Source organism: Alligator mississippiensis, chromosome 5 (genome assembly GCF_030867095.1).
Source record: "Alligator mississippiensis isolate rAllMis1 chromosome 5, rAllMis1, whole genome shotgun sequence".
Taxonomy (NCBI): Eukaryota; Metazoa; Chordata; order Crocodylia; family Alligatoridae; genus Alligator; species Alligator mississippiensis.
The window spans coordinates 62,801,355-62,826,460 of NC_081828.1; the positions used below are offsets into that span (position 1 = coordinate 62,801,355).

General features: G+C 44.6%; 1 protein-coding gene across 1 annotated transcript in view; it reads left to right on the plus strand.

Moving 5' to 3' along the window:
- The window catches only part of LOC132250821 (protein NYNRIN-like), a 98,421-nt gene that overhangs the window by 28,089 nt on the left and 45,226 nt on the right, over positions 1 to 25,106 (plus strand). The window contains exons 3-4 of the mRNA XM_059728412.1: positions 11,546 to 11,701; positions 11,913 to 11,972. The gene's annotated coding sequence lies outside the window, so the exon portion shown is untranslated. The remainder of the gene's footprint in view (positions 1 to 11,545; positions 11,702 to 11,912; positions 11,973 to 25,106) is intronic.

A 25,106-nucleotide genomic window follows, 5' to 3' on the forward strand; every position in this document is an offset into this window, starting at 1 on the left:
AGCTGCCGGACTCTTAGGCAAGTGCCCTCCCAGGATGTGAAAGTCAGAGAGTCGGCTGTCAAGGAGGCTGAGAACCTTGAGGTTCCTCTTTACTCTCTCAGAAATTCATGTGGCAGGGCTGACCCAGAGTCTTGGACCAGGGGAGACCTGTAGTCTGAATCTGAAAACATTCCTTTTGGTGGGCTGCTGATAAGCTGGGTCCTTTCATCTAAATGTAAAGGTTAGTTGATGAGAAACCAGACACATTTCAAAACCTTCCTATTTTTTGTTGGAAGACTTAGACATATTGAGACAGACAAGGTACTTTGGGTAAACCTGATACTTTTATTAGACCAACTAAATAGTTGCAAAAAAATGTTCTTAGCAAGCTTGCTAAGAAAAAAAAATCCAATTATTTAGTTGGTCTAATAAAATATATCAGATTTACCCAAAGAACCTTGTCTGCCTATGTCCTTAGACATACATGGCTACAACCTACACCCCTTAGACATATTGATACATTTCTGTGAAATGTTTTGTTTTCAACGAATTGGAATGTGATGACAAAAATATGCTGTGTGATAAAATTTACAACCAGCTTTATTCCAATATTGCCCCTGCAAGATGTCACAGAGGGTTTTGTGTTCTTATAATCTTCCATTGGTATTTTGGGTATTTGCAGACACAGAATGACATTCAGTGGCTCCTGGATCCGGAAAGTGCATTATATGCCCTTTCTCTAAAGTCTACACCCCATCTTCATTTAGAATCTGACTGATGACTTTGGTTATTTTATTCATTATGACCTAGAAGAGTTATTTGCTTTTTTCAGATGAACTCTTATGCTTATAAATTCTTACATATTAAAACAGCACAGGATATTTTCAAAGGAGTTCTTTGATACGCATCTCAGGGTAGTCTGAACAGTCAGTGAAATGTGTCTAAGTGACAACTTTCCTATTGTGAAGGTTTATTGAACTGAGCACCCAAAAATGGCTTCAAAATGCAAACAACCCCAAAAATGTTCTTGTCAGAATAGAAAATAACCCAGTCAGGACAGGGGAGGGTGCAATTAGCACAGCCCTGGGGCTCAGGCAAGCAGCTGGGCTTTTCCAACCCTGGGGCTGCACTGCAAATGTGCAAAGGCATTCATGAGCTTGGGTTAACCCTTATCTAGATTGGGTTAACCCAATATCGATCTAGGTTAGTGCACTTACACTACTAATTTAGATCAGATATGCCACTTTTCCCAAATTTAACCCCTCTGAACTCCCATGTGGTTGGACATTTAGATGGACTTAACCATGGTTAGGTTGATCTAAACATACCCAGTGTCTGTAATTCTGTCTTTGAGGTTTAAGAATAAATTTCATTTTCTAAACACATTTACTGTTTTTTCATTTTGCCCAAATTTTCTTCACATAGTTGAAAGTTGATGAACAGTGGCTTGTTTTTGTGTTTAGTTGTTTTTCCTATTTTCTGTTTGTGTATGAGCACTATCAATTATATCGAGTGCAACTCTGACAAAATGCTTAATCATTGTGTAACATAACCCCCCAGTTTCTTTTTTTTCTCTTTTATATATATAGATATACTTTCCCTTCCCTCCCCCAACTATTTCTGACTTTTCCTCTCCCTCTCTATTCCCTACAGATAATTATAAGTAAGATAAGATATAGGATAAGCTTTCACATTTTATTTTGGGTAGTAAATTTTATTTTATTTTCCCTCTTTGCAAATAAGTGCCCTGCTATTTTGATATAGATGCCCACTGTTTTATAAGTGATAATTATTATGTTTGTACTGCTTTTATATTGTGTGATTACTGTTTTAGGCCTATATATGTAAGTTAGCGTAAGTCATGTCAAGTTTCCATTTTGTAATGTCAAGCCTCCATCTTATCCCCATGCCCACTTGTGTCAAACCTACCCCTCCTATGTAACTTGGTTCCTGAATGAATGGGGATGAATGAGGGTGCTTGAGAGACAATGGCAGTAGGTCTAAAAATAGCTCCCTCTGAATGACCGAACCATCAACACCAATACCTGGACCAAGGACCTAGTCCTTGGAACCACCCTCAGCATTCAAGAAACAAAAGATGAGGCAACCCACCATTGTGCTAAGCTGCACATGCTCAGTAAGAACATCTGGAACCCTCTGGAACAGGACTGACCTTGCCTGGACAGGCCTTCCCCATAGGAGATCAGAGGTAGTCTGCCCCATAAAAAGGGGTAGTGAAAACTGACTCTTTGGGAATACCATTTCCATCTGGACCAGACCAGCTCCATGTCACACCACCTATTCACCCCAGAAGCCCTACTGGTGTCCCCCTCTGGACAACACCAAGCTGAAGGAGACCCCAACTGGCCATCAAGGGCCCACTTTCAGCCTGGGATAGGTAAATATCACTTGCATATTTCCTCCTCCAATTTGGACTCTATCTCTCTCCTCCTGGATTTCAGTCCCTGCACCAAGCCTCTTTAACCCCTGCTGCCATTGTGTGTGTGTGTGTGTACAAAGGAACCAATAAAATATTGTCACCATCTCCCCTGTTCAATAAAACCACTATCATTTGTAACCCTGAGTTGGGTTGTGTTTTACTGAGCCCCGATCCCTTCCCTATCTTAAATTCTGGTCTCTGTCTCTCTCAGCTCCATTCTCCCCCTCCCCCGCCCTATTTTCCTGATCTCTCAATTCTGTCTCCCCTTTTCTGCCACCTCTCAGCTCCTTTTTGTCCCTTTCTTCAGGCCCTCAGCCTTGTCACTTTCTGCAAGCAGTTAACCCCACTCCCACCACTTTTTTCATCCTCTCAGCCCTGTGGCTTTCTGCAATCTCTCAGCCCTGGCACTTTCTGCAAGCAGTTAGCCCCACTCCCACCACTTTTGCAAGCTCTTAGCCGTGTTGCTTTCTGCAAGCAGTTAGCCATGCCCCTGCCACTTTTTGTATCCCCTCAGCCTTGTGGCTTTCTGCAATCTCTCAGCCTTACTTCCAGTTTTCCTCTCACCACATACATCTCAGCTCACCTGTAGTCTCCTTGCTGTGGCTCTAGTCTCTAGGCTCCTCCCTGGCATTGCTCCTTTGCTCTGCCAGCTTTCTGCTTTCAATTAACCTTGTTACCCTAACTTCCCTTCAGTCTGTTGGTTCTAATCCTGGCACCGGTAACTTTCATCTCATTTTTCACCAGCAGTAACCTGAAGTAACTCCAAGCCTCAGCTTCTAAACCCATCTCTCTATAAATCTACTGGTTCTAATCCAAGTCCCGGCAACTTTCACCCCCTACACTTTCACACGCTTTCTCTCTCTCTCACCTTAACCTTCCCCCAGGTATCCCAAATACACCAAGCACATACATACACACCACAAATTAGGAACTCACCTGTGTGTATGTGTAGGTGAGTGGTAGGTATGTGAACTGATATATGTGGATGTCACTGTGTGCATGATATACAAATTAGTGATCCATGTATGTGTATTGGGTGTGCAGGTATTGATAATTGATTCTGGTCTAATTTCTTTTGGTCTGTATAGTGTGTGTAGGTGCTTGAATTGGCGATAGCGGTGCATTTGCCTAGGCTGGTAATTTTGGATTTGTATGTGCCTGGATTGGTAGCGTGTGTGTACACGCCTGGTGGGGGTGCATGCACCTGGAGTGTGTGTATGCGCCTAGTGTGTGTACGTACCTAATTGATTTTTAAGTGTGTGCATGTGCAATTGTGCACCACACCCTCCTGTCTAACAGTGCAATATTGAGATCCTGAGGGTTGGCCTGACCCTACAGGGCAACAATTGTTGCAGAACCATCAGAGGGAGAGCAAGAACATACAACTGTTTTTCTGTTGGTCCCATATGTACGCTGACCTTTTCATTAAAGGGATAATTTACCAACTGACCCTTAAGGTAAAGCAGCAGGAGTTTCTCAATGCCTAGATTTCACATTATCCATTAATGAACCTCAAATTGCAGCTTTATACTTGCTTGTTTAGGGACAGGCATTTGTCCTTACATTGTTGGAGTATGAATTAAAGCATCCTCAAAGCTATGTCCTACCACCACATGCATAATTTCAGACACTTACAACTTCTTATTAAATACAACAGAATTACTGGGTGCATTTACATAAGATGCTAACTGCTCAGTAGCCTAAGTCTACTGTGCAGTAGTGTGCAGGGCAAAAAACATGCTAATGTGTTACTGTGCACTAGTATTAGGCTATTGCACAGTTAGCGTCACTAAAAAGCCATGCATCAGTGCTACTGCTCAGTAGTACCAGTTACTGCACATTGATTTAGTACTTGGTTATACAAATACTAAAACTTAATACACAGTAACTACAATGCATTAATGAACATGTAGATGCACCCACCTTATAGTAAATATCAGAGTATATTTTTAGGTAGACAGTACTGCTGACTTAAGGAATTGATGACATGATGATAAAACTAAAGGTCTTTCTTTCTAGAATTGTTAATTTTGGCAATAATGGAATTTTAACATGCCAATAGTGTTCCTTCAAGTGTGAAAGGAAACAAAATTTACTGAATATTGAAGCATGAAAAATTTTATCAATTGAAATTGTTATTATTATTGTTTACTGTAGCAGTTCCTATAGGCTACAATAAGGGAGCCATCCTCAAATATGAGTAGTTATGTTTGAGTTAGGATTACAGACTTCTCAAAAGTCAGAACTTTGGACATATTGAAGCAATGATACATCTGATTATTCAAATAGGAATCAAGATTAATAGCAATATTCTGATCCTAATCTGTCTTGGATGTGATAACTGTGTAGGGCTAATGCTGTTATGACCAGGGATCCTGGTTTTCCCTGACAAACAATTGCAAATTCTTTGATTAAAAACTCACAAATTCTATGAATAAAAATCCAAAAGCCATGATTAAAATGAAAGGCCACTACATATATAGATATCAGTTGAACACGATGTTTTATTGATATATTTAATAGATTCATAGACATTTTAAAAGTTTTCAATCAATTTGGATATTTAAAACTTTAAATATTTAAAACTTAAAAAAAAAAAAGTTTTAAAGCAATTTGGAAGCCTTCCAGCGCATCAATCACTAAAATAAAATAAATTCTAAATACCTATACATTTTGGTATTTGATTTTGAGTTTTTTATCATGGAAAATCAGAGTTCCTCCTGCTCCCTTAGATCATGGAACACAGATCCAGGCCCCTCAGTCCCAAGTGACAGCCCCCTGAACCTGCTGGTGCTTTTCGCTCCCCCCCACCCAAACCCCTAGCCCTGCTCGGGTCTGCAGTTCACTGCCCTTTGCAGCAGTGCCCAAGCCCTGACTGCCACCTGTGGCAGGCAACAGCTGCTGCAGTAAAGTGAAGCACAGAGCCTTGTCCCCCCCCTCCCCCCCATGGGTGGCATGGCCAGAGCAGAGCCCATGGTGGGGGAGGCTGCCTGCTGTGGGCTCAGGCTCCCCACCCTGCTGTGCTCCCCTGCGGCCTCTACGGTACAGTGGGCAGGACCTGGCATGGCAGGGCTGAGTGGGACTGGACAGGGAAACTCAATGTCATCACTGTGAGCTCCATGCTGCCCTGGCAACATGCCCCCTGCCCACCCCACAGCAGCAATGGGTGCCTCGCCAGAGCAGCACAGAGCTTGCAGCAGCAAGAAAATTCTCTGCCATTTCATGCTCTGCTCTGACATGCTGTGTCCTGCCCGCTGGGCTGCAGAAGCCCCAGGGGAAACCAACAGGGCAGGGAGCCTGAGCCTGCAGCAGGAATCATGCACCTGTACCTGCCCACACCCTGAACACAGATCTGGTGGGGCATGGGCTCCCTCTTTCCCCCCCCAGGAGTGCACACAGTTGTGGGGAGCCACCTCCCCCGACTCCGCAGATGAGCCATCGATCCTACTCCCTGCCAGGGCCCAGTGGGGGCCCAGGCCCCAAGAGCCCCAGCCCCAGCCCTGCTCAACTACCTCCCTCCCTCCTTCCCTCCTCCGTCCATTTTATGGGGGCTTCAATCCACCCTCCACCCCCAGACTTACATGACAGAGCTGCTCTCCAGGCTGCCTGGTGGCCGTGTGCATATATATGCACATCGTGCTTCCTGGCTGACTGCCCTCCTCCTGCTCCCCCCAGCCCCTTACAGGCTGGAACTCTGGCAGCCTGCAGACTGTTCTTTGCAAAAATGCATAATCTATGTGTTTCTCCTTTAAAATTACAAATCTGCATTTTCGTCAGGTAAAAAGGAAAATCCATATTTTTCTCCATTTCCTGTGGGAAACAGAAAACCCAGATCCCTGGTTATGAGACCATTAGGACCTTGCTTTGATAGAAAAAAGCCACAATAACACATGCATCTTAACAAAAATGAAAATTCCTGTGCTAGGTGTCTGCCTCAGGACAAATATTTTTGAAAAAATGATTCAGACATTTCTAAAAACAAGAGTAAGAAAAGATCAAATATTTTTCCCTGCTTGGGGAAGCCAGCATGCCAGTAAATATCCATCCAAATCCCAATCTGGCTATGTTCAAACCTTTACTTAATCTTTTGGTTCTTACACATTCAGTAAAGACACGTTGAATTTTGCTAGGTGTAGTGATTGCAGAAGATGACAAGGACTTTCTCTGCAATTGTTGCAGTCGGCTGCAGCACCAGCCTTGAGAACTGAGAGTATCTGGTTCACTTCAGTAGCTCAAGCAGAATGTAAGGCAGGATGGCACTGTAGAGACTCATGCCTTCAGAGAGGCATGAGCTTTTACAGGCATGCTCTCTGGTATGTTCAGCATTGCATTTCCAGGTTGGAGTGTGAGGAGCAGGAGTGGATGAATAAGGTTTATTTTGACAGTGGCTATGAAGTCAGAGTGGCACCAATGTCATTAACGGCAGTAACCAATTTGAACATAATGGTCTTGAGATTACTTAAGAGTCCAATCCTTCAGCACCAGATCTGTTCAACGATGTTGCAGGTGTTTCTGCAGTGGAGTGTAGGCTGTATCCTGGGATTCCTTTCCTTTTCCTTCCTCCTTCGTCTCTGCTCTGCTTCGATGGCAAGATGTTTTACCACGAAGTGAGCTGCTGCTTGGTTGAGATTGTGAGAGTCATATAATCACAAAGGGCTGAAAGGGACCTTCAGAGGTCATCTAGTTCAGCCCCTGGCCTGAGGCAGGATTATTCCTTTCCAAATCATCCTATAGAAACCATAATCTAAACTCTACATAAGACTAGCATCAACCCTGACACAACACAGACCTAGTACAACAGCCAACATCTTGCTTCTATGAAATGTTGTCATGTCAATATAGCCCAGGTGTACTCTGGTATGTACTTCCCTTCTCCAGTTGAAGGGAACTGTTAGCTGGCAGGTGTGCTGGGGGGGGAACTGCAGATTCCTCAAAGTTTCCCTCCCTCCCTATAGAACCAGGCCAGGACAGTCTGGGGATTTAACTATATACACATTTATTTACGTTAACTTACCACAAGGAAAAGAAACATGGATATAAACATATGTACAAAATTTGTGAAAATTCTAGTCTACATGACTTTTTCAGCATCACAATCATTCTGATACTGGCAAGAGAAGAATTCAGTTCTTCAGAGTAGCATGTAATTTAATTATGAGAATATCTTTTCTCTCCCTGCAATTCCTGCTTCATTAACCAAACACCTTACAGCCTCTACAGCAAATGAGTCAGAAGTCCTTTAGACAACAGCCTCCTTCATTCACAATCTTGGTTATAATATCCATCCACCTTTTTGCCCTGTGTAGATAGCTTAGGAGTGGAAGGCATTTTTAACGCATCTAAGTGGAACCTATTATCAGGAATCCTGGTTTTCTCTGGCAAAAAAAAAAAAATCTCCAGTTTTTGGATTTATAAAAGTAATCCAAAATCCACATTTTTCCATGATTAAAATGAAATGCCACTAAGTTTAATCTTGGGAACATGTAGATTTTGAGTTACTTTTTTAAATCCAAAAATTGGGGATTTTTTTTAAATCAGAGAAAACCAGGATCCCTGCTTATTATCTATCACTACATTATTATAAACAATAGCATCTGGCAGCAAAGGTCATGTGGAAAGAACTTGAGAAGCAAAAGACTGGATTAAAATTGTGATGGGATGTGCTACAGTTTCAGAAAACTTTACAAAATTAATCATTTGGGACCAGTATTAAGAGTTGTTGCAAGTCTTGGGTCTGACAGGCTAAATTGCAGTTTATATACTTATGACAGTGTCTATATATGGTTATGTGTTGTTTATGTTGTGCCTGAAGAGGCTTATAGGAATTTGATAGTTTACAGTTTTGCTACATATTAAGATTCGGATGTATAGCTAAGCAGATGTGCATATCGGTTTGGGCTCATTCATTTTCTGATGCTGATTGTTAAATGGTTTTGTTTGTTCTCTTTGGTTATATTTTTATTAACATTTTGAAGAATACAGAAAATGAGTTTTACAGTGACTGTAAACCAATATTTTTCTGTAGGTTACTGCATAGATCACATACTTAAATATTTCAGAATGTATGCTTTTTTTTCTTTTTAAAATGGCAATCTCTCAATGTAACCTGCAAAGGGAGAGGGAGTGCCCTGGGGGAATATATTTCATGGGGTATAGCTTATAGCTCACTTAAGCCTCTGTAAAAATTTCTGTTAAGGTTTTTGGGCACTGGGATGGATTCATACTATTCAACTACTCTCCATCCGTACTAATGTAAAAATCTTTGAATGCATTGTCAATGAAACTGATGTAACCTTGTATACTGTTTTCAGTAATCAATACTTGTGACTCAACCATCACACACAGTGCATCTGAAAATGTTTAGTTATGAAAATACTAATGCATTTCTCATATAATAAGGGGACAATGATTAATGTCTGGTTAAGTGATAGTAGCAAATACCATATTTCATAGCGTATGCGTCGATGTGGTATATGTCAACCCCATTTTTCTGATCCAAAAAGTTAGGAGTTTTGTATATCCAGTGAATAAGTCAACCTAACTTTTTGGATCAGAAATATGGGGTCAATTTATACTGGCCCCTGTACACCTTCACTTCAGGCCAGGCACCTGGGGGTGGACATGTGTAACTCGCAGGGGATGGCGATGGGCTCTGCTGGCATGGCTTAGGCAGTGCACCTCATAGGGGATGGGGCCAGGCTCAGCTGGTATGGCCTCATCCCCTGTGAGCGGTGCTGCCTGGGCCATGCCAGCTGAGTGCCAAGCCCAGTGCCACTCACAGAGGATGAGGCTGCAACAGACAAGTGTTGAATTTGACTCCATACTCTGCAAGCAGTGCTGCTGAGCCTGGCTGCACCAGCCAGTGCCAGGTTCAGCACTTGGCTGGGGTAGCAGGGCTTGGCACCCAGCTGAGTCATGTCTCCATGGTGATGGCAAGGCCCATGAGCTGCGCTCGGGTTGGGCTGAGGCCCCATGGCCTCCAGTGCCAGGGACACTGTCAGTAGATGAAGAAGGTTGGGTTGGGTTGGAACTGAGGTAGTCCTGGGTGGGGGTCAAAAGTGTTGATATGGTATATAAGTTGAGGTGGAACCTTAAAGGTAAATATTTTGGCTCCAAACCTTGATTTATACATCATGAAATATGGTATCTTCTTATTTCATAGTCTATTACATCCCAATAAATATAGCATTTACTTTTTTTTTGTTTTTTTTTAAATATCTCTATTACTGTATTTACAACCAGAGGAGGCAAGACCAACATTTTTGACTGGCATCTTTTAGATTGTATTTTTTCCCCTATTTTCTTCTAATTTTAAACATTTGGAAGATACATATACACAGAATTTGTTTCACCCTCTTATTACAAGATATCCATTTTAAAATTTATTTGCTCTTACTATTTGATAGTACTCATTTTTCTTTAATTTGAAATGTGTTGTTTTACTTTTACACTCTATGTAACTTTTTTGACAGTGTATACATTATGCTAACCTCTATTTGAAAAATAACAGCGGCATTTATATGGAAGAAGGGAGGGCAGGTTCACATTTTATAGACTAACTTGTTCAGAGAGGCATAAGTTTTCATAGTTGACAGACTACTTTATCAGATGCAATTAATGGGCTATAAATTGCAAAATTTCTCTAGCTTAACTCTTAATTCAATTTTAAATGAATTAAGTTAAGTTAGTACAAAATATTGTAGGTGCTCTGATTTCAATTTAAACAAGGTTTATATTGATTTCTCTTAAACCAATTCTTTACCAAGTTACATTAACTCGACATAAGTCCAGAACAAATCAAATTAAGATTGCTCTCTTGATTTATCTAATTGGTTTAAAAATCACACCTTTAGTTTAACTGAGGAAACTTTGAATAGAGGTAAATCCTTAATCCTTTATTAATTGCAAGATTTAGGAGGGAAAGGGGGAGGAGAGCTTCCTAAATTAAATCTACTTTTAGGCAGCTAAATAAGCAGATAGATTTTTCCAAAATTATTGAACACCTAGAAGCTGCCTTAGACTTCTCTGGGAACTGTTGAGCACCCAGAGCCTGAAAAAAAAATTAGCTACTGCCTAAATTATGTTTGAGAGACTAATTACATTCTGTTATGAAGGAAAACAGATGCAGTTGTATCCCATCTCCATAGCAGGAGCAGATCCAGAAGGTGTATGGCAACACGGTTACACCCAACTTGGCTGTGCCACATGTGAACTCTTGGTGTGGGGACTGCATGGGGCCCCTGTTTTCACATGGCTCTGGACCCCAGGGGCTGAGTGCTGCCATTACAGCTCATCCCCTCCTTTCTTCTGCTGTTGAATTCATCAGGAAGGGGGAGGGAAAGGGAGATGGTGAATAGCATCACCTCCCTGGGCTCCAGAGCTCCATGAAAGCAGGTGAGCTCAATAAGCATGCACAGCAAAGCCATGGGAGACTGGTGCCTCCCAAATCTTGGGGGGGAGGGACCCTCCGGTGGCCAGACAGTGACTGGAGGGGGAGTCTTCCAGTGGTCAGTTGCTGAGCATGCTGGTGGCACAGCAGTAGCAGAAGTGCATGTCCTTCTGCATGTGAGACGGCAGCAGAAGTGCCAGCACTTCCTCTGCTGGCACTTCTGCCACTGACTGCCACTCATGTATTCACTGTTGGGGAGATATCAGTGCTCTCAGGAGGTGTCTCAATGCCTCTCCCATGTGTCACTTATGAGCAAAGTCAAGGTGCAGAGAGGGGCCACACCGTCCTTGCCCCATTTCTTGATTCACTGCAGCTGCATAGTATGTTTTCCACCTTTGCATTTATCTTTGAGAATACACAAAAGCCCACATCATTATCTCTTTTTCAGAAGGATATCACAGGATTTAGGTGGGGAATTCAGTCTGAAAATGAACTGCATGATACTGCCTTAAAAAAATTACCATCAACCTGGGGTGATAGGGACATACAATACCTGGGCTAATATATGTGGAAGTGCCTGTGTCTCTCCCATGAGGCATGTCTTAAAGTGTCCATGGGGCCTTTTACAGTGTCAGCTCTTTTGAGTGGACAGCTTGCTTTTAGTATCTTACAACTGGAGCTGGGATAAGGGCAACCACTCTCACCTGTCACAACTTGATCTTTTTGTGTAATTCTAGGAGGAGGTTTTATTCTCCATGGATGCTGTCCTTAGTCAGGCCTGGTACTGTCTTCTGTGGCTCTGCCGCCCCTACACCCCATCTTATGCCAACCTTTGGGATCTCCAAAAGATATTACGGGCACATAGGCTATGCCTTCATATCGTGCCTTCTGAGGTAAGTAACGGATATAAAACAAAACAATATGGAACTGAAATATCATTCCAGGGCTTAGTCCCTCTTTACAGTCCTCTAGCCTGGAGTTGGACCAGCCTGGTCCTTGCCTTGTGAAAACCTCTTTTGTATTTTAAGGTTTGCCATAGGAACCATCACCTGTAGACCACTTTGGTCCACTGTGCTCATGGTTCTTCTTTCTCTTCTTCTCTAGGTTCAGCTTCTCCAGCCAAATTCCAATCTCCTGTCCCCAATGGCCAGGACTACGATGTGGGTAAGTTGTCTGGATCATCTGAGCCACTTCGGTGGGTTTGCTGCCAGCTGGTTGCCTTCCACCATTTGCCCCTCCCAGGGCTTCCAGGCCTCACCTCCAGTCCTCTGGTCTCTCTGGGTCGGTCTGTTTTTAATTCCAGTGTGGGCACTGGTGTTTCCCCAGTGCTTGTCTTTTCCCCCAGCGCTGCTTTTTGCCACTGCTTCTCCACCTCATGCTGGCTCTTCAGGTCAGGTCCTTCTTTTTTGTCTTCTGCCCCATCACAGTATATCACTATTGATTCTTTCTTGCCATCAATCCACACGACTTATGAAGTCTATAAAAGTTGTGGCCAAAATACTGAAGGCAGCATGAGTATAGCACAAATCTCAAGAATATAGCTTAACCTTGGGTCAACTACATATTTCACCTAAATTCAGAGAATTTCTGAATTTTCTTGGTTTCCTTATTAAATTACAAAGCTTATAAAATTTTTGTGTTAAACACATCTATGATTTTTCACAAATTGTCCATGGTTTGTTATAGTTGTTTACTACCAAAATATTTGTTCAGATAAACAAACAACAATATGGATAAGTCTAGAGAATCTGTAACCTTACTTACTCTTCCAACTGATTCTAAAGATGTCCCTTATCATTAATGAAAATAATTTATCTCTTCTAGAATGTACAGTGCAAATAATACCTCTCAACAACAGTTACCATAGTAACATTGGCTTGTAGATTTTGTCCTCATATTTCAGCATATCTCTTTTTATTTTTTTCAAGCGCTCTTTATGCAAGCATTTTTAAATGAACTTATCACTTGAAAACATTTGTTTTTTTCTTTTGTATTATTTAATGTAGTTGTTATGGAAACAGTATCTTTGTCTTGTTATTTTGTCTCTGAAAAGGCTGTAGCTACATCTTCAGCAAATGAGAAGGAAGGGAAGATGTTCACATTTTGTTTTTCTTATTTATTACTGTAAGCACGATCACATACAAAATTGCATTTTGCCATAAGAATTCAGGAGCCTCGTTTGTTAATTGGCCAATTTCTTCCTGTTTACATTTCTACATAGAAAATCTTGACCAACTAAAGCAGTTAACTAGTACTCACATGAACTTTTATATGTGGTCTGGGAGTTTGGGGTGGAGGGAAGGATGGCACTTTAGTTAGAGTGGCTCCAAGAGCTGCTCTAATTAAAGTGACACAGTGTCTCATGCATCAGTGTCCCCATGCTTCAAAATACTTGTCAGGGTGCTTTATCTATAGCTCATTTGATGATCTTTAGTTCAAGCACCCCTGCCACCATTTTGAAGTATGAGGACACTGATACACAAGACACAGGAGGTTGCTGGAGTGTGGTAATTACCACGGTCCAGCAGATTGGATTGATAGAGTCTGCTCTGATACTCTGTAATTACAGCACATCGGAGCAGCCTCCATGCTTTTGTACAGGCACCCTCTCTGACATTTCCCTTGCTGTTCCAGGGTTTAAAATGGAATAAGTGATGGATATGGATTATACATCTTGGGATAAAGCTGCATAAGGAATGCTAAGATAAATTATTGTAATGAAACCTACAGTAAAAATTGTGACTGTAATTGGAATGATACAGCATTTTGACACCCTATACATGTTACAGGTACTGAGCAATTAACTAGTTAATTGCACAATTACCTTAAGATCAGCTACATGTGCAAAGTAGCTATTATGCCATAAAAAACCCCAACCAGCTATAAAATTAGAAAATATGTACTAACTTTATTGATGGTTGTTATCAGACTTTAATTTCCACGTCACAGGATCTCCTATGTGATAGGGCTCCCTGCAGCAGGGGCCAGCCCGGGGCAGGGGAGTCTTGCAACTGAGAGCAGTCTCAGCCCCATCAGCTGCTGAGCCTGGGGTCCGGCAGCATGGGGACCCATAGCCCTACAGTTGTGGACACTGCATGCTAGGACCCAGTGGGGTCCCTGCAATCCATGGGCATGGCTGCCCCAAGGGTGTGTGAAGCCCCTAAGCCTGGAGGATCACAGCTGTTGTGATCTCCCAGGATCAGGGGTGCATGAAACTCCTTTGGCCTGGGGTATTGCGGCTGCTGTGATCTCTTAGGTTCAGAGTCTGTGAAACCCCCTTGGCCTGGAGGTTTGCAGCAGCCACAGTCTCCCAGGTTTGGGCATGCATGAAAGCCCTGTGCCATGGGGATCACAGCAGCCATGATCTCCCAGGCTTGGTTGTGCCATATCTAGTATTCCTGGGAATGTGGGGTCATGGCAGCTATGATCTCCTGTGCTTGGGTTGCAGGCAACCCCCCAAGCCTGAGGAATCACAGCTGCCATGATCCTTCAGCCCTAGGGGGTGCATGGAGCATGCTTGCAGCTGGGAACCTCTTAACCAAGGGGGATCCCAGCCATAGGAGCTTGCTCATAGCTGGTGCAAGAAGAATCCTGGATTAGGGTGGCCCTACACCAGTAATAAGGTGCTATTGGATCTAATGCATGATTCCACAATCATGCCTACTGTCATGCACATGTGCAATGACAGGAGGCACAAAAGTGTGGATTGTACATTAGATCCCATCACACCTTTATCTGCATGTGTAGAGGGGGGCTTTGATTATTTGGAGTCTATGGATTTGATTTTCTTTATTTTATGTTATAGCAAGCAATGCAATCCATCTGAGGGTGCTGAGGGAGTTAGCTGATGTGATGTCAGTGTTGTCCTGTGGGGCCAGGCCAACTCTCAGGATCTCAAACTTGCACTGTTAGATGGGAGGGTGTGACACAACTGCACATATACAAACACAAAAATCAATTAGGTGCATACACACACTAGGCACATACACCCCCACCACCAACTCAGGCACACACACATCCAAAATTACCAGCCTAGACGCATGCACACCTATCACCAATTCAAGTACATACACACTATACACACTTCAAAAATTAGACAAAAATCAGTTGTCAATACCTACACACTCAATACACATACACAGATCACTAATTTGTATATCTCGCATACAATGATATATATACGTATATATATTTATCAGTTCACACACACACCACCCACCTACACATACACACAGGTAAGTTCCTAACTTGGGTGCTATGGTGTGCATGTGTGTGCTCAGGGTACTTGGTAATTAAAGAGCAAGTGGCAGAGACCAGAGAAAAAGGCAGTGGAGGTGAGGCAATAGCAGTGGCAGAGATCAGGGAAAAAGGCAGTGGGGATGGGGAAATAGCAGTGGCAGAGATTGGGGAAACTGTAATGTATTGAGCACTGTACTGTACAGCTTGGTTCCTACATACACTCACACACTCACACAGTGGTAGCAAGAGAAAGAGACTCAGTAGAAGGGTTGGAGTCTAGGTAGGGAAGAGAAACAGATTCCAAGTCCTTGGTTGAAGAGAGAGAAGGGGTGATAGCTACCTATCCTGGGCTGTGAGTTGATCCTTAATGGCCAGTCGGGGTCTTCTCCAGCAAGGTATTGTCCAGAGGGGGGTCGCCGCAGGACTTTTGGGTGGATAGGTGGTGCTGGTGCATGGTGCTGGTCCAGATAGAGAGGGCATCCCAAGGAGTCAGTCTTCACTACCCCTTTTTATGGGGCAGACTACCTATGATTTCCTATGGGGATGGCATGTCCAGGCAATGTGAGCCCAGTTCCAGAGGGCTCCAGATATTCATACTGAACATGAGCAGCCTTGGCACAATGGTGGGTTGCCTCATCTTTTGTTTCTTGAATGCTGAGGGTGGTTCCAATGGCTGGGTCGTTGGTCCAGGTATTGGTTTTGATGGTGGGGTGATTTAGTAGGGGGTCCTGCTATCACTGTGTTTCACTCATCCATTCACTCTTTTGTTTCAGGCATTCAAGGAAAACCAATTTGCATGGAAGAGGTTACAGATTTAAACATGAGTCATAATTGCAACAAACACAAAAGGGCATGGGGACAAGATGGAAACCTGACAAACAAAATGAATACTTGACATCATTCATGCCAACCCACATTGCAGGCCTAAATCATACAATGTTAACATAGAGACACTTAAGACATAATAACCGTATGGTGTAATACATTACAGTAATCCATAATTCAACACACACAGCAAAACCATATTACAATAGTGCGTGGTTACTATAAAAGGGGACTTATGTATGCAGGGTTTCAACTTAACTTATAACTACTTATATATATACCCATAGGGAATAGAGGGAAAAGAAAAAGGTAGCAAAGATGGGGAAAAGGAGATGTCATATTTCTAAGTAAAAAAAAAAAGAAAAATGGGGTTTTGCTACAGCAGAGCTGCTGTCCACTATCTTTGAAAACTCATGGCAATCAGGGGAGGTCCTGGATAATTGGAAAAAGGGCAAATATAGCGCCCATCTTTAAGAAAGGGATGAAGGAGGATTTGAGGAACTAAAGACCAGTCAGCCTTACCTCAGCCTCCCCCCAAAAAACATGGAGCAGGTCCTCAAACAATCCATTTATAAGCACTTGGAGGAGAAGAAAGTATGGTATTTCATGGTGTACACATCGAGGTTTCCAGCCAAAATATTTACCTTAAATTTCCACCTCGACTTATACACCATATCAATAAGGAGGCAAGCAAGAGGAGGCATCAAGGTAGGTTCTTTCATACTTCCTGAGAAATCAGGGCAATCAGCTAGTTACCACAGGTGGCTGTACACAAATGCACAGAGCCTAGGAAACAAGCAGGGAGAATTGGAAATCCTTGCACAATCACAGAACTATGATGTGATTGGAATAACAGAGACTTGATGGGATAGCTCGCATGACTGGACCACTGTCATAGGTGGGTACAAACTTTTCAGGAGGGACAGGCAGGGGAAGAGAAGAAGGAGTTGCACTTTATGTAAAAGAGCCATATGATTGCTGCAAGCTTCAGTATGAAGCTGTAGATAAGCCTGTTGAGAGTCTCTGGGTTAGGGTCAGAGGGGAGAGCAACAAGGGAGATGTCATGGTGGGAGTCTGCTATAGGCCACCAGACCAGAAGGAAGTGGTGGATGACGCTTTCTTCAAACAGCTAGTGGAAATTTCCCCATCACAGGTCCTGGTTCTCAGGGAGGACTTCAGTCACCCTGACATCCCCTGGGAGGGCAATACAGCAGTGTATAGGCAATCCAGGAAGTTTTTGGAGAGTGCTGGGGACAACTTACTGGTGCAAGTGCTGGAGCAGCCAACTAGGGGTCATGCTTTTCTTGACCTACTGCTCACAAATGAAAGAATTGGTGGGGAATGCAGTAGTGTTCTTCAGTAAACTAAAACACAGAAAGGAAGTTTATAAGAAGTGGAAACTTGGACAAATAACTAGGGATGCAAATAAGAGCATTGCTTGGTCATTCAGGGATGAATTCAGGAAGGCCAAAGTGCTGGAGCATCCAGCTCAGGTAGTAGTAATCAACAACTTGATGTCTAGTTGGCAGCCAGTATGAAGTGGAGTGCCACAGGGGTCAGTCCTGGGACCAGTTTTGTTCAATGTTTTCATCAGTGACTTGGAAGATGGCATAAGGTGCACCTTCAGCAAGTTTGCAGATGACACCAAACTATGGGGATTAGTAGATATGCTGGAAGGTAGGGCTAAGGTTCAGAGTGACTTACACAAATTGGATGATTGGGCCAAAAGAAATCTCATGAGGTTCAACAATGACAAGTTCAAAGTCCTGCACTTAGGATGGAACAATCCCATGCACCAGTACAGGCTGGGGGCTGACTGGCTGGGCAGCAGATCTGCAGAAAGGGACCTGGGGATTATAGTGGACAAGAAGCTGAATATGAGCCAGCAGTGTGCCCTTGGCTGCAAGAAGACTAATGGCATACTGGGATGCATTGTAGGTGTGTTGCCAGTACGTCAAGGGAAGTGATTATTCCCCTCTATTCAGCACTGCTGAGGCCACATCTGGAGTACTGTGTTCAGTTTTGGGCCCCCCACTATAGAAAAAATGTGGGCAAATTGGAAAAAAGTCCAGTGGAGGGCAGTGAAAATGGTGAGGGGGTTGAGGGACAAGACTTACAAGGAAAAACTGAGGAAACTGGGCTTATTTAGTCTAGAGTAATGAAGACCGAAGGGGGGTTTAATAGCAGCCTTCAACTAGCTGAAGCAGGGGTCAAAAGAGGATGGAGATAGACTCTTCTAAGTTGTGGCAGATGACAGAACAAGGGGCAGTGGTCCCAAGTTGCATCTAAGGACATTTAGGTTAGATATTAAGAAGAATTTTCTCATTACGAGGGTAGTCAAACACTAGAACAGGTTAGGCAGAGAGGTGGTGGAAGTTCCATCCTTGGAGGTTTTCAAAACCTGGCTAGACAAAGCTTTGGCAGGGATGATCTAGTTGAGGATGGTCTTGCTTTGAGTAGGGGGTTGCACTAGATGACCTCCTGAAGTTCCCTCGAACCCTAACTTTCTATGATTCTATGATCCTAATTTTGATCTCCTCCTGAGTTTCAGCTTGGTCCAGCCCCAGCCCCAGCCCCGTTCCCATCCCAACCCAACCTTCTTCACCTACCAAGATCATCCCTGTAGCTGGAGGCCATGGAACCTGGGCCCAGGCCAAGTGTGACCTTGTCATCACCATGGAGATACTGCTCAGCTGGGTGCTGAGCCCAGTCCCATCCCCTGTTGAGCAGTGCTGCCTGGGCTGTGCAGGCCAAATGCTGAGCCTGGCACCCCTGGCAGGGGATGGGACCATGCCAGCTGAGCATTACACCCAGTGCCGCCTGCAGGTGATGAGGCTACACCAGCTGATCACTGAGCTGGGCATCACTTGCAGGAGATGGGGCTGCACCAGCAGAGCGCCAACCCTGGCCTCATCCACTGCAAGCAGTGTTGCCAAGCCCGGGTGTGCCAGCCAAGCCTGGTGCCACTCAAAGTGGATGGAGCCAGGTTCAGCACTTAGCTGTCACAGCCCCATCCCTTGCAAGCAGCATTAGGCTTGGTGCTTGGCTGGTGCAGCCCAGGCAGAACCACTCGCAGGGGTTGGGCCTGTGCCAGCCGAGCACTAAGCCCAGCTCTGTCCCCTGCAAGTGGTGCTGCTTGGGCCCTACCAGCTAAGCCCAGCCCTGTCCTCTGCAAGTGATGCTGTGGCATGTCTCCACCTCCCAGGTGCCCAGCCCTCAGTGAAGGTGTGCAGAGGCCAATATAAGTCAACCCGATATTTCTGATCCAAAAAGTTAGGTTGACTTATGCACTGGATCTAAAACTCCTAACTGTTTGAATCAGAAAAATGGAGTTGACTTACATACTGAGTCAACCCATACACCATGAAATACAGTAATTAGGAGCAGTCTGCATGGATTCACCAAGGACAAGTCAGGCTTGACCAACCTGATTGCTTTCTATGATGAGATAATTGGCTCTGTGGATGCAGGGAAAGCAATGGTTGTAATATACCTTGATTTTAGCAAGGGTTTTGATACTGTCTCCTACAGCATTCTTGCAAGCAGGCTGAGGAAATATGGATTGGATGAATAGACTGTAAGGCAGATAGAAATCTGGCTGGATTGTCAGGGTCAACATGTAGTAATCAATTACTTAGTGTATAGCTGGCAGCCAGTATCAAGTGGAGTGCCCCAGTAGTCAGTTCTGGGGCTGGTTTTGTTCAATATCTTCAACTGATCTAGAAGATGGGGTGGACTACACCCTCAGCAAGTTCAATGCCCAGACACCATCTGGGGGGTGTAGTATATACACTGGAAAATCAGGTTAGGATTCAGAGTGACTGAGACAAGTTGTAGGATTGGGCCAAAAGATATCTTGTGAGGTTCAAAAAGGACAAGTGCAATCTCCTTCACTTAAGACAGAAGAATCCCATGCATTGCTACAGCCTAGGGACTGATTGGCTAACTAGTAGCTCTGCAGAAAAGGACCTGGCAGTTACAGTGGACAATAAGCTGCATACGAGTCAGCAGTGTGCCCTTGTTGCCAAGAAGGCTAACAACATCTGGGTTGCATCAGTAGGAGTGTTACCAGGAGATTGAGGGAGTAATTATTTCCTTCTATTCTGCACTCATGAGGCCACATCTGGAGTACTGTGTCCAGTTTTGGGCATCCCATATAGAAAGGATATGGCAAGTTGGAGAGAGTACAACAGAGAACAATGAATATGGTGAGGACATTGAGACACATGACTTCTGAGGAGAGACTGAAGGAAATGGGCTCATTTAGTTTGGAGAAGAGAAGACTGAGAGGGGATTTGATAACTGCCTTTAACATAGGCAGTGGGAGAAAATATTATGGGGGGGGGGTGGTCTGAGCTTATGCACATACCCTGCCCCTCAGCAGGTAAGTCTGTCATGGGGAAGTGTCATGAGGGGGCAGATCGAGGCCCCCACAGTGAGGGAGAGAGTGGGGCAGGATCTAGGGTAAATGGGGCCCTGGGGTCCAGGTCCATGGTGGAATGCTCACAGCCCAGGTAACTCATCCAGGGGCATAGGGGGGCTCCTACCACTGTGCCACCCTGGCAGAGGCCGCGGGGGGCACATGCTTCCCAGATCTGTGCATGGGGTGAAGGCAGACTGCTATTGTGGGCTGGACTCTGCACCCCATGTGTGGCAGGTACATGGCACCAGGCTGCTTTGGGGAAGTGGCAGCAGGACACAGACTCCAGCCTGCAGCAGCAGCCTGCATCTGCCCCGTGCACAGATCTGGGGGCCACACGCCCCCTGAGCCTTCCCCGGGGTGCATACAGTAGCAGAAGCCCTCCCACACCCTTTGATGAGCTGCCTAGGCTCCGAGCATCCCAACACCTGCCCTGGCCCCAGGACCCATTCACCCCAGGCCCTGCCCCACTCCCTCCCTCACCACAGAGGCCTCAACCTGCACCCCCCACCCCCATGCCATTTACCCACAACAGACATACCTGCTATGCTGGGCAGTGCACTGCACACCACTGGGCTGCTGCAGGCTGCGGCTGCATGTCTGTCTGTGTGCATCCCTCCCCTCTGCTGTAGCCTACGCACCCTAGCTGCCCTGTGGCCCTTCCTGCTGCCACCACTGCTCCATGTTTGGTGGGACTAAGCCCAATTAGCCCTGACCTTCTACCACCTATGGCCTTTAACTACCTGAAGGGTGGTTCCAAAAAGGATGGAGCTAGACTGTTCTTAGTGGTGACAAATGAGAGAACAAGAACCAATGGTCTCAAGTTGAAGCAAGGGAGCTTTAAGTTCCCATCGGGGGGCTTAAATGTCTCTACACTAATGCTAGGAGCATGGGGAACAAGCAGAAGGAACTTGCACTCCTGCTTACAAGCAACAAGTTCAACCTGGTTGGACTAACTGAAACCTGGTGGGACACTACTCATGATTGGGCAGTAGGCACTGAGGGTTACAAGTTGTACAGATGGGATAGAGTGGTGAAAAAAGGGGAGGGTGTTGCTCTCTATGTTAAGGAACAATATACAACCTCTATAATCAAGATGGGATCAGAGGAGGGCCAAACCGAGGAACCGTGGGTTAGGATACAAGGGAGTTGGGGGGAAAGAGACTTGGTAGTGGGGGTCTAGCCACACCAGGAGGCTGAGCTAGATCTGGAATTCTCCAGACAGTTCTCAGAGGCCATATGGTTGAGAGATATGATTGTCATGGGTGACCTTAACTACCCTGACATGTGCTGGGAGGAGCAGTCAGCCAAATCTAACTGCTCACATAGGTTCTTAACCTGCATTCAGGACCTCCACCTAACACAGGAGGTATACGATCCCACTAGAGAAAATTCCTTGCTGGACTTGGTGTTAGCTACAGGGGATGAGCTGGTAGGAAATCTGCAGGTACAAGGTAACCTAGGGGATGGTGACCACTGATTGATTGAATTCACTATCTGGCAAAGGGTGGGTAAACTAACCAGCAGGGCTGAAATGCTAGACTTCAGAAATGCTAACTTCAGTGTGCTCAAGAGATTAGTTAGTGAGGCTTAAAGCTCAAGAGCATTGTTGGCAAAATGGGGGTCTACCTAGACTTTAAGAAGGCTTTCAATACAGTATCTCATTCTGTTCTCATAAATAAACTGACAGGCTGTGATGTAGATGATTACATGGTCAGGTGGGTGGCAAATTGGCCTAGAGGTTGCACCCAGAGAGTGGTGGTGGATGGGTTGGTATCAACCTAGAAAAATGTGGGCAGTGGAGTCCTGCAAGGCTCAGTCCTTGGACCAGTGCTATTCCATGTCTTCATCAGTGACTAGGACCAGGATGGGGAGAGCACCCTGTTCAAGTTTGCAGATGATGCCAAATTATGGGGCAAAGTTAACATACCAGAGCACAGGGAACGGATTCAGGCAAATGTGTACAGGTTGGAAAAATGGGCAGAATGAAATAGGATGCAGTTCAACAAAGAGAAGTTCCAAGTGCTGCACCTGGGCAAAAAGAACCACCAACACACTTACGGGCTGGGGGATGATCTACTCAGCAGCACAGCAGCGGAAAGGGATCTTGGAGTCATAGCTGACCATGAGTCGTTAATGTGATGAAGTGATCAACAAGGCTAACCTTACTTTATCATGCATTAGTAGATGCATGTTGAACAGGTCCAGGGAGGTGATGCTTCCCCTCTATGCAGCATTGGTCACTTGGAGTGCTGCATCCAGTTTTGGGTGCCACACTTCAAGAGGGATGCAGAGAATCTTGAGAGGGTTCTGAGGAGGGCCACTCATATGGTCAGAGGCTTGTAGGCAAGGCCCTATGAGGAGAGACTGAGGGACTTAGATCTCTTCATCCTTCACAAGAGAAGGCTGAGAGGTGATCTTGTGGCTTCCTATAAATTCATCAGGGGAGGGCAGCAGGGAATAGGAGATACTCTATTTACTAGGTCACCCCCTGAAGTAACTAGGAACAATGGCCACAAATTGACAGAGAGCAGACTTAGATTGGACATTAGAAAGAACTTCTTTACAGCAACAGTTGCCAGAATCTGGAATGGTTTTCCAAGGGAAGTAGTGCTCTTGCCTACCCTGGGGGTCTTCAAGAGGAGACTGGACAAGCACCTAGTTGGGTCATCTGACCCCAGTGCTCTTTCCTGCCCAGGGTAGGGGGGTGGACTCAATGACCTACTGAGGTCCTTTCCAACCCTAACATCTATGAATCTAGAAGTTGGATATTAAAAAACCTTCTCACTGGGAGGGTAGTGAAGCACTGGAATGGGTTACCTAGAGAGGTGGTGAAATCTCCATCTTTGCTGGTTTTTAAGATCCAATTTTACAGTTGGACCTTGATCATTCCTGGCTGGAAAGATCTAGTTGGGGATGGCCCTGCGTTAAGCAGCAGGTTGAACTAGATAACCTCCTGAGGTCACTTTCAACCTTAATTTTCTATGATTCTTTGTATTACAGCAGTGCCTAAAAGTCTCACTTTAGATGGGTAGCCCATTGTTTTTGAAGATGCAAACCTACAATAAGAAACAGTTTTTGCAGAGATTGATCACCTTAAATAGGTAAGGCTGACATTGCTTAAACCCTTTTAATAAACAGATCAAGACATGGCTGACTCAGTGGAACTTTATAGTGAAATCCTGGCTTCACTGAAGTCAATGAAAAAACTTACATCAACCCTAATGGAAGGGTGATGCTTAAAGTGATTTGATCAGGTCCACACAGCAAGTCTTTGTGGTAGAACAAGATATTAAACTGCAATTTCTTGAATTCCAATGTAGTACTTTAATTTCAAACCATCTTTCCTCTTGATCTGCTGTGAAGTTTGTTTTGTTCTGATACTGTTATATCCAAATGAATAAAATTGTGACTGCAGAAAGTTCAGGTATGCCTTTAGAAAGTAGTGGGTGCATCTATACATATAAATAATACAGGAGGGGTTTATTCTCAAGTAAACTAATCAAGAGTAAACTCTCACAGGCTTGTATCTATAAGTTCAGGGATGCGGGCCCAGATTTGCTGCTCCTAGTAGCAGACTGTTCCCACTCCCTGTGGCCCTGCAATGGGCCCCTCCATCTAGGCTCCCCCTGGTGCTAACCCAGGGGCCAGGAGATGGCTGTTTCCTGGCAGGGGCTGGCACATTACTCCTTTCCCCTAGGAGCTGCCTGCAGCCACAGTGAGCTCTGCCACAGGAACCTGGGCAGGGATAATTTCCCCCTGCCATGGTGGCAGGGAGCTCCCAGCCCCTTCTCCATGATCATGGGGCCCAGGATTAGAGATCCTTATCTCCCAGTGTCAGCCCCATGACTGCAGAGCTGATGCTGGGAGACAAGGATCTCCAAGCACAGGCTCCATGACCACTGGGTTCAGGCTGGGAGATAAGGCTCTCCCAGTTCTGGGCCCATGATCACAGAGCAGGGCTGGGAGCTCCCTGCTGCCAGGGCAGGGAGATATTGTCCCTGCCCAGGCTCCAGCGGTAGAGCCTGCCTTGGCAGCAGGCAGCTCCTGAGGGCATGGTGCAATCCCCTGCCCTCTGCTGCCTGGCTGACCAGGGGCACATTGCTCCCAGTCAGGTGTCTACACATGCACTACTGCACAGTAAGTAATCCTGAGTAAATTTTCTACATGTATTTGCATGTAGCAAATTTACTCATGATTATAGCCAATTACTGTGCAGTAGGTTCTGCACATGTAGCTGTGGACGCTTACTGCCCAGTAATTAGCTTTACTGCGCAATAAAGAGTCTCATGTAGACGTGCCCTGTATGTTTAAAATTGCTTCTTATAGGAAATTTTCAGCATGGCTTTTATATCTGGTCTTCTAAATACATAAAATAATGAGTTATGGTTAGTTTTTTACACAGAGATAAGCAAACTCATTATTGTTAATTAAAAGAACTGTTGTCTGTCATCTCCAAGTGTCAAAACAGGATGAATTTTTTTCACATTGGCAAAATGTTACCACTCTAATATGCATTAGAGCCCACATAACTCCATACATAAATAGATTTGAAAGGAAAATCTATTATTTTATCCTAATTTGTAACAGTCTATTTGTTTGCAGTTTGTATGATGCGCAAACTTTCCTTTACCTATCTATTACAGCAACTTCTGGAGAAAGAAGTTTATTGTGATGGTACTGATATTGGTTGTAGTATCTAAGTCTAGTGGCCAGAATATCTGAGAATCAAAAAGTTATTTTACAGTTACCTCTGAGGCTTCCATCAGAGCTGCACTGAGCACCAAATTCTAGTTACTGAGAATCTGGCCCTT